General features: G+C 36.3%; 1 pseudogene; it reads left to right on the top strand.

Moving 5' to 3' along the window:
* The first annotated feature begins 7,091 nt into the window (after nt 1–7,091).
* On the top strand, nt 7,092–7,955 carry LOC143385836 (ragulator complex protein LAMTOR1 pseudogene; annotated as a pseudogene).
* Nucleotides 7,956–8,988: the final 1,033 nt, after the last annotated feature.

Genomic DNA, 8,988 nt, shown 5'->3' with positions numbered 1-8,988 from the left:
TATTGAATAGATGTCTTGGTCATCTCAGATGATTTCCATTTGAATCACTTTCAGAAGTTTTGTTATTGTGTGGAAAAACAGGAGAACAAGTAAAGAGCTTAGGATATGGGTATGATTTGTAGAATATTGTATACAGTTTTAAAACATAAATAAGTTCATATTTGGGGGAGTAGTTTTGCCTTTATTGATTTTTTTTTCTTTTTTCATCAGTGAGCACTCATTTGGTTGAGTTTGCCCTCTTCTAGCCTTTATACTTTTTTGCAAATTTGTTAAGATCTTCTTCAGGTTTTTTAAAAGCAGCTTTTGTATTTTCAGTATACAGATCTTACACATATTTTATTAAATATATCCTTAAATATTTGGATGATATTATATCATGTTTTTTGATGATATTATAAACATCTGAAATTTCAAGTTTCTTTTGTTTGTTTTAGCAACTAGGAGAAATACAATTATTTGTTTATTGACCTTGTAGTCTGCCATCTTACTTTATAAAACACTTTCTCTGTTAGCCTTTTGGAAGATTCCTATTGTCTGCAGATGAGAGGCAGCATTAATTCTCTCTATCCCCACACCATCTGTATACCTTTATTTTTCTTACCTAACTGTACTTGCTAGGACTGCCAGGACTGTGTTGATTAGCATGGGTGAGAACTCACATTCTGGTTAAGTTGCCTGTCTTAATGGTAAGCATTCAGATTTTTTACCTTTTTGTATGATTTTAATGGATTCTGTTTATCAGGTTGAGAAATTTTCTATTCCTAGTTTGCTGAGAGGTTTTATCATGGATTAATGGTGTTTTATAAATGAGTTTTCTGCAATAATGTAGTTGTATGCTTTTTCTTTCAAATTTTTTTATCAGGTGAATTATATACTATTATATTCAGAATTGTATTATTTTCAGAAGTTAAATCATCATTGCATTTCTGGAGTAAATTTCATTTGGCCAATTTGTATTATTATTTTTTTATATTCCTGGATATGAATTGGTAATATTATTAAGGATTTTTGTGTCTATTTTTGTGAGTGATTTGGCTTGTATTTTTCTTAATGTTTTTATGTAGTTTTGATGTCAGGATAAGTTGGTTTCATAAGATGAACTGGAAAATGCAGCTCCCCCACCCCCATTTTTTGATAGTGTAAGTATGGTATCATTTTCCCCCTTGAAATTTTTGGTGCATGCCATTATAATGCTATCTGGGACTTGAGTTTCTTTGTGAGAAAACAAAAAATTCAAGTTTTAAGTAGATAAGAGTGTGATTTTGTTTGATGTATATAGGCATCTTATAATAATAATTTTGACTGTTCCCTAAATAGGATGTTGAGCAACTTTCACATGCCTTTAGTCATTCATTTATCTTCTTCAAATGTTTGCCCATTTTTAATTGGGATGTCTTCTTTTTAAGTTGGAAGTGTTCTTTATAAATTCTAGATATATATTCATTATCAGATACATGCAGATATTATTTGCAGCTTGTCAAAGGTAAAATAACTCTTATGCAAATACAAAGTAACCTCATGTTAAACTTCTAATACATATCTGGTAATTTTTTATTGTGTGCTGCACATTGTAGATGATGAGACCACTATTTTTTTCCCTCCCCTCTTCTGGATAATGTTAAACTTTGTTCCGAGTTATTTTTACTTTTGTTCATTTTGGACACAATTTAGTTCCATCTTGCTTAGTTCTTTCAGGCTTCCTTATTGACTTTTTCCTGGAAATTTTATGAATTCTCTCCCTCAAGTACAAGTTGGGAATCTGTTAAAGATTTGGGCAAAGTTTATACACGATCATAAGAATGATATCTTTTTACTTGAATTCTAACTATTGCATCATGTGATCTGGGGAATGCCCTTAGTTGAAAAACAATATAAAAGTGGGACACTGAGGCAGTAGAATTGCAAGTTCACAGCCACCCTCAGCAACAGCAAGGCACTAAAAAACTCAGTGAGACTCTGTCTCTAAATAAAACACAAAATAGAGCTGAGTATGTGGCTTCGTGGTTGAGTGCCCCTGAGTTCAGTCCCTGGCTTTAAAAAAAAAGTGTTTTATCAGTAACATTCAGCTTTCTGTCAGCTTTTGTCTTTTTTTAGTGCTTTCAAATAGTCACTTTTGTATATTGTCCAGAGTTTACAATCTGTATTCTGCTTTTACTTCCTTGTTGACTTTTTAAAATAGTGGAAGTCTTTTTTTTTTTAAGTCTTAAAATCATTGCTTACCCATTCTCCTGGATTTGATATTCATATTGGTTTTCTTTCTTTTTTTTTTCCTTTGCTCAGTATTTGTGAGCTATCTCTGGTCCCTCTTAGAAATACATATCAATTAGAGAATATTTTCCAAACCTTTAAGCTTTTTCATTGTCACCACCAGTTAGCTTTTTATAGTACATATCTTAGGAAGCTTAACTCAAAAGTTTCACATTTTTAAAAATGAAAGGTTGATTTGTTTAGTAAGATTTAAAATGTTATCTTTGCTTATAGTTATGATTTGATTATAGCTATTGAAAGGCAGATCTTGCCTTAGGGGTTATTAAGTACAGCTAATACAGATTACTTACTAGGGGAGATTTTGGTTGCTTTTAAGTTGCAGGCCTGCCTGAGAGTGTTAGCCCACATCTGAATGCCGAAAAGATTATCTTGAAGATTTCATAACTAAGTTTTTAAGATTCTCAATTCTGTGTTATTTTTTCTTTTGGACCAAGTGGGGCAGCATTCATTGGGTGAGTGCATTCTTTTTTTCTTACTCTGACTTAGTTTAGCCATCAAAGTCTATAATGGAAGGACATGTCATATTGGTCTTTAGTCTACCCATCTTGTTTCTTTAAAAAATATTTAAAAAAAATATTTTTTGTACTTATCGATGGACCTTTATTTTGTTTGTATGCATTGCTGAGAATCGAACTCATTGCCTCACACATGCTAGGCAAGTACACCACTGAGCTACAACCCCAGCCCTGCTTTATTTTTTAGTTGTCTTTTCACCTTAATGGCAGATTTCCAGGCTGATACTTATCTGTTTGAAAAGCCAGTGTGTTTTTTAAGTATTGAAATGGTAGGATAGTATACTACTTATTTGTACCTAAAGTTTATAAAATTCAATGCAGTACTGACAGAAACATCACAATTAGAATGGAAAAGACTGCCTATTTATTTTCTTGAGTTTGGGCATTGGTTTTGAAGCTTGACTATTTTTTAAAATAATATTTTTATAGAATTTAGGGAAAACATTCTCAGACATTTCTGTTGCTTATAACAGCAGTTAAATTTTGGGGATAACAGATTTCACATGGTTGATGTAAATTTATTTTGTGTAGGAGAAATTCCATTTCTAGCTAATTCTGAGGCTTATAAACATTTTCATTTGAATATAGATAAGAACATGTTGGCCTATTGAGTTGCTTTATTTGTTGGGTAATTAGCAGCTGACTCTTTCTATAGTTCATTACCTACCACTGTTGCAAAACAGAATACAACACATCTATAAATTGGTCCATAGTGATGTGCTTTGAAGAGATAAAATAGATGAGTTAGTCTGCAAAGAAGCTTTAAACAGGCATATGTTACTGCCTTCCTCTTCTCACGTTATTCTTTTACTTAGTGAAATTTTCCTTCCTCCAACATGCATTTTCTATTTGAGTGAATAATTATTATACTGGGAATTGAACTCAAGGGTGCTTTACCACTGAACTACACCCCCAGCTCTGTTTTTTTTTTTTTTTTTAGTGAGACCCTGTCTCATTAAGTTTTCTAGGCTGACCTATAACTTTGAATCCTCCTGCCTCACCCTCCCCAATCACTGGAATTCCAGGCATGTACCATCACACCCAGAAAATTTCTTTGTTTTCATCTTTTCTATATTTAGTTCCCAGCTCACAAAAATTACCTTGCCTCATTTGTTTATATACCTGTGGCACTGGGTTAAGAGCATGGATTTTGGTGTCAGATCTGGGTTCACACTCTAGCTGTCACTGTTACCACCTGTGTGACCTCACATGGGTTAGTGTTTTAATCATGAATCCCTTTATTTGTAAAATGGATTAATGTCAGGATTAGTATGGTACCTGGAATTATAGAGTAAGTAAACTTTATAGGTTTCAGCAATAATGATGATGTGGTATTTCTTCCTAATTTATAAGATATAAGCTGTTAAAACTACAGAATTAATACTCTTTAGAAGAACAAATGAGAAGACTATCAGAATGAAATCAGATGAAGTGAAATTTATCTGTCAGTGAGGTCCATTTTAAATGAGTATGAATTCTACAAGCCAATAAGCACATGTGTTTACCACCAGGTATATTTTGGTTATATTTGAGAGAGAAAGATGAGAGACGGAGGAATATTTTAAAAAATGCTCCTGCTTGAGTTTAAGAAATAGACTTCAGATGCCAGAAGAAGCATGTAACATGATGATTAGATCAGTTGGTATAATTGAAGCTAGTTGATAATCCTTTCATTCTGTTCTCCAAACATTTACAGTGTTTCTATTTCCGTACAAACATGTGAACTTAAAAATGCCAGGTCCTTCCATAGAAACTTCATGTGTCAAATTGGGGAGGGAGAAGCCACAGAGTAAGGAGAATGTGGATTAGAATCAGTAGTCAATCTTCACCTTTCATCTTTGTTTAGGTTCTTCTGTGATGGGTAATTGGGGTGCTTTTGTTTTAGAAAGTGGCTCTGCCCACATTTGGGGAATAATGGAGCATAGAGAAGGAAAAGGGAATCAAGAATATAATTTTTAAACTGAAAAAAATTGACTTTTGAGTTTTACTTCATCGGGCAGGGACTGAAAATCTGCTGAATTGTGGTTTGTAATCATTGCTACTCCCTGCTGATGGAGAGCCAGCCACAAAGACAACTGTTCCTAACTCTGTTTGATAGTTAAAAACAATTTTTTTCATCTTAAATTGCCTAAAGACAGAATTGATTTTACCGAGGTTCTAACCTTAAGCTCTCAAACTAGTGTTGAGTAGGCTGTATTTCTTAAAAGATTCTGCTGTGACAACCAATAAGAAGTAAGGATTTAATTTGTTTACCATGACCATCTTTTTCTTGTTGGTTATCCTGTGTCAGGTTTGCTTGGTGTCAGTGAAAGACAGTCTACAGAACACCTGTTCCGGGTCACCACTATACTAAACTGCTGCACCAATGGCATCTCATTTGACCTACAGCAGGCTCTCTGAGGCAAGTGATTATTAAACCTGCTTAATACAGAAGAAGAGAGGGGCTGGGATTGTGGCTCAGTGATAGAGCGCTTGTCTAGCCCATGTGAGGCTCTGGGTTTGATCCTCAGCACCACATTAAAAATAAACAAACAAACAAATAAAATAAAGTTACTTAAAAAAAATACAGAGGAAGAGAGCCTTCAGTTAGCACAGGGTTATGCTTCAGCTTCTTCCTCTTCCGTGCAGTGCCCTCTTACTATGACCAAAGCAGTCTGTCAGTTCTTTACTTGGCGTGGGATGTTTTGTTAATTCTGTTTTGCATGTGTCCAGGTTTTTGGAGCAGCTTAAGTTCTTTGGTCTTTTAGATCTATCTGAATTTTGTTTGCATCTGACCATGACTTGTCTAGTACAGAAACAACTGTTTGTTCTAATTAGTTGTATATGACAGTGGAATGCACTTTGACACATCATACATAAATGGAGTCTAATTTCTCATTCTTCTGTTTTTGCATGATTTAGAATCACACTGGTCGTGTAGAGATATATATATATATATATATATATATATATATATATATATATATATATATATATACATACACACACATTATATGTAATAATGTCTAATTCATTCTGCTATTCTTCCTACTCCCTCACCTTCCTTCACTCCCCTCTATCCAATCCAAAGTACCTCTTTTCTTCCCTAGTCCCATCCACCCCAATTGTGAATTAGCATCTGCATATTAGAGAGAACATTTGGCCTTTTTTTTTTTTGGATTGGCTTATTTCTCTTAGCATGATATTCTCCTGCTTCATCCATTTACCAGTAAATGCTGTGATTTCATTTTTCTTTAAGGCAGAGTGATATTTCATTGTGTATATAATATATATCACATTTTCTTTATCTGTTCATCTGTTGGAGAACACCTAGTTTGGTTCCATAGTTTAACTATTCGGAGTTAATTGATCTGTTATAAACATGGATGTGGCTACATCACTGTAGTATGCTGATTTGCATTCTTTATATCTTTCTTACCCCTTCTAGACTGAGCTGCTTTGCTGATGGCCTGGGTTCTTTGAACACATACATAATCCATCTACTTTTCACTCTCTCATTTCTGGACCCAGTTAGAGAAACCTACAAAAACATTGGTTTTATATTTAGGACAGTACATTCTAAAATCTATACTCTTTTTTTCCCTAATTAATTTACTTTTTGATTGGAAAGGTTTTTAGGTGAGGTAGCCAGTTGTGCTCCTTGTGTGCTCATTATGATCAAATTGTTATCACTTGGGACCAATAATTAACACTATTATAGCATTGATTTTTATGGAACAACAATATTTTTTCAGTTTGTATTTTTTTTTAAATGAAAGGGTATTGTACAGTAGATGCCTGGCTGTTTCTCTTGTGATATTTTTGTGTATTTACCACATATATTAAATATTTGAAGTTTCATGTGCATACTAATAGATCCTGTTTCCACACTTATTAGAAATAACAATTTATGATTTTGTGTTTCTACTATACAAGGCACATTTGTTTCCACACACAGCTAGAATTGCTAAAATATTTTAAAGGACTAGATTTGCATTTTTTATGACAACTTTTAATTAATTTTAGTTCAGTGGGGAGATTAATTTTCTGTTCATGCACTGTATGGTAAATCATTAACATGTCTAGTCCATTAAGAGTTTCTTTTTTTTAATATTTATTTTTTAGTTTTAGGTGGATACAATATCTTTATTTTATTTTTATGTGGTGCTGAAGATTGAACTCAGTGCCTCATGCATGCTACATGAGCACTCTACCACTGAGCCAAGGACCCCAGCCCCCATTAGAAGTTTCTTTTAAGAGGAGTTCAGGACCGGAAGGGCTCTTGACAGACGCCGTCCCTCCTCCGCTCGGCCTGAGCGCCTGGCCCGACCCCGGCCATGGGGTGCTGCTACAGCAGCGAAAACGAGGATTCGGACCAGGACCGAGAGGAGCGGAAGCTGCTATTGGACCCTAGTAGCCCCCCTACCAAAGCCCTCAATGGAGCTGAGCCCAACTACCACAGCCTGCCTTCTGCTCGCACAGATGAGCAGGCCCTGGTCTCTTCCATCCTTGCAAAAACAGCTAGCAACATCATCGATGTGTCTGCTGCAGACTCCCAGGGCATGGAGCAGCATGAGTACATGGACCGGGCAAGGCAGTACAGCACACGCTTGGCTGTGCTGAGCAGCAGCCTGACCCATTGGAAGAAGCTGCCACCGCTGCCGTCTCTTACCGGCCAGCCCCACCAAGTGCTGGCCAGCGAGCCTATCCCCTTCTCTGACTTGCAGCAGGTCTCCAGGATAGCTGCTTATGCCTACAGTGCACTTTCTCAGATCCGTGTGGACGCAAAAGAGGAGCTGGTTGTACAGTTTGGGATCCCATGAAGAGAGGGGTCTTTGGACAGCTCTTCTCTCTTCACCTGTCTCCATCCCACCTCCCATGGCCCCCAGCCTCACTTCGGCTTATACAGTACCCTAACCTGCTACTAATCACTGAGAAGAACGTGGAGGAGGAGAAGAGCGAGGCTAGAAGCCTGAGCAAGTGAGGATGGAGCAAGGGAGGGTAGAACCATTCAGGACTGGCCTTCAAAGCCCTGGCTGGGGTGGAAGCCAAGAGGACAGGGACTGGAAGGTCTTCACAGTCATTGGAAGGTGGAGATACCACTGTGGGAGTGAACACCAAGGGACCTAGGGGGAGGTCCTTCCCACCCTTTCTCTTGGCCTCAGATTCACTCCTGTCCCCCTTTCTCTGACTTGGTGCTCCTGCACCTCACTAGGGTTTGTGCCCAGGGTCTGGATGAGCTTGAATTTGAATGAATTGAGTTTGTATTTCCAGCACCCTGGGTTTTTACATGTTTGGTCTTTTTTTCTTTTTGTTTGTCACCCTCGATAAAGGAAGTGTATTCAAAAAAAAAAAAGAGGAGTTCAGAAAATTTGAAATTCAGAAATAACTACTGAAATTTCTCTTAAATCTGTTATTACTAAATTCAGCACTGTAATATTATTTGAGTTAAACCTGATAACTTTTTAATAATTTGATGAAAATCATGCCTTAAATCATTCTTAAATAATTTTCTGTGAATTAATGAATTTATGAGAATTTGCAAAGCATGCTTTGCTTTTTTAGCCTAGAAAATGACTTTGAACTCAGAGATAAACTAATCTTCCACTTCTTTATCTTAGCATTGTCAAACAGTTATGTTTGTTTTATGAAGGCATTGAAAGTGAATTGTCTTTATTAATATCCTAACAGGATTAACCTCAGTTTTTTAAATTACCGTGTTAAAAATACATAGGCGCTGGCCATGGTTGGGACATGCCTATGAACCAGGAGGCTGAAGTGGGAGGATTGACGTTTTCTTCTCCATATAGATCTTTGCAAAACACTAGAAACCATTTTTGCAGGAAACCACAGGCCTGTGTTAGCACTTAACTCAAACTTAGTGAGGCCCTAAGAAAGTTAATAAGACCCTGTCTCCAAATAAAAAATATAAAGGGCTGTGGGTGTGGTTCAGTGGCAAATACCCCTGGGTTCAGTCCCTTAGTACCAAAACAAACAAAAAATGCATAGGTATTTCTACTTCTACTGTGGACTGTTATGAATGCAGATTCAGGTTCATTTATTACTCCCCTACATGTTACTTGGAGGAGAGATTTGTGAGGAATACCTTTCTACCATGTAGTTAGAGGTTGGGAACACTTCTGTGTGGATGAGGCTGTAGGTCAGTGACAGAGTGCTTGCACTAAGTGAGGCACTAAGTTTGATCCTTAGCACCACATAAAAATAA

The sequence above is a fragment of the Callospermophilus lateralis genome, assembly GCF_048772815.1.
Source record: "Callospermophilus lateralis isolate mCalLat2 chromosome 11 unlocalized genomic scaffold, mCalLat2.hap1 SUPER_11_unloc_3, whole genome shotgun sequence".
NCBI lineage: Eukaryota > Metazoa > Chordata > Mammalia > Rodentia > Sciuridae > Callospermophilus > Callospermophilus lateralis.
This window is presented reverse-complemented; position numbering and strand designations above follow the sequence as displayed.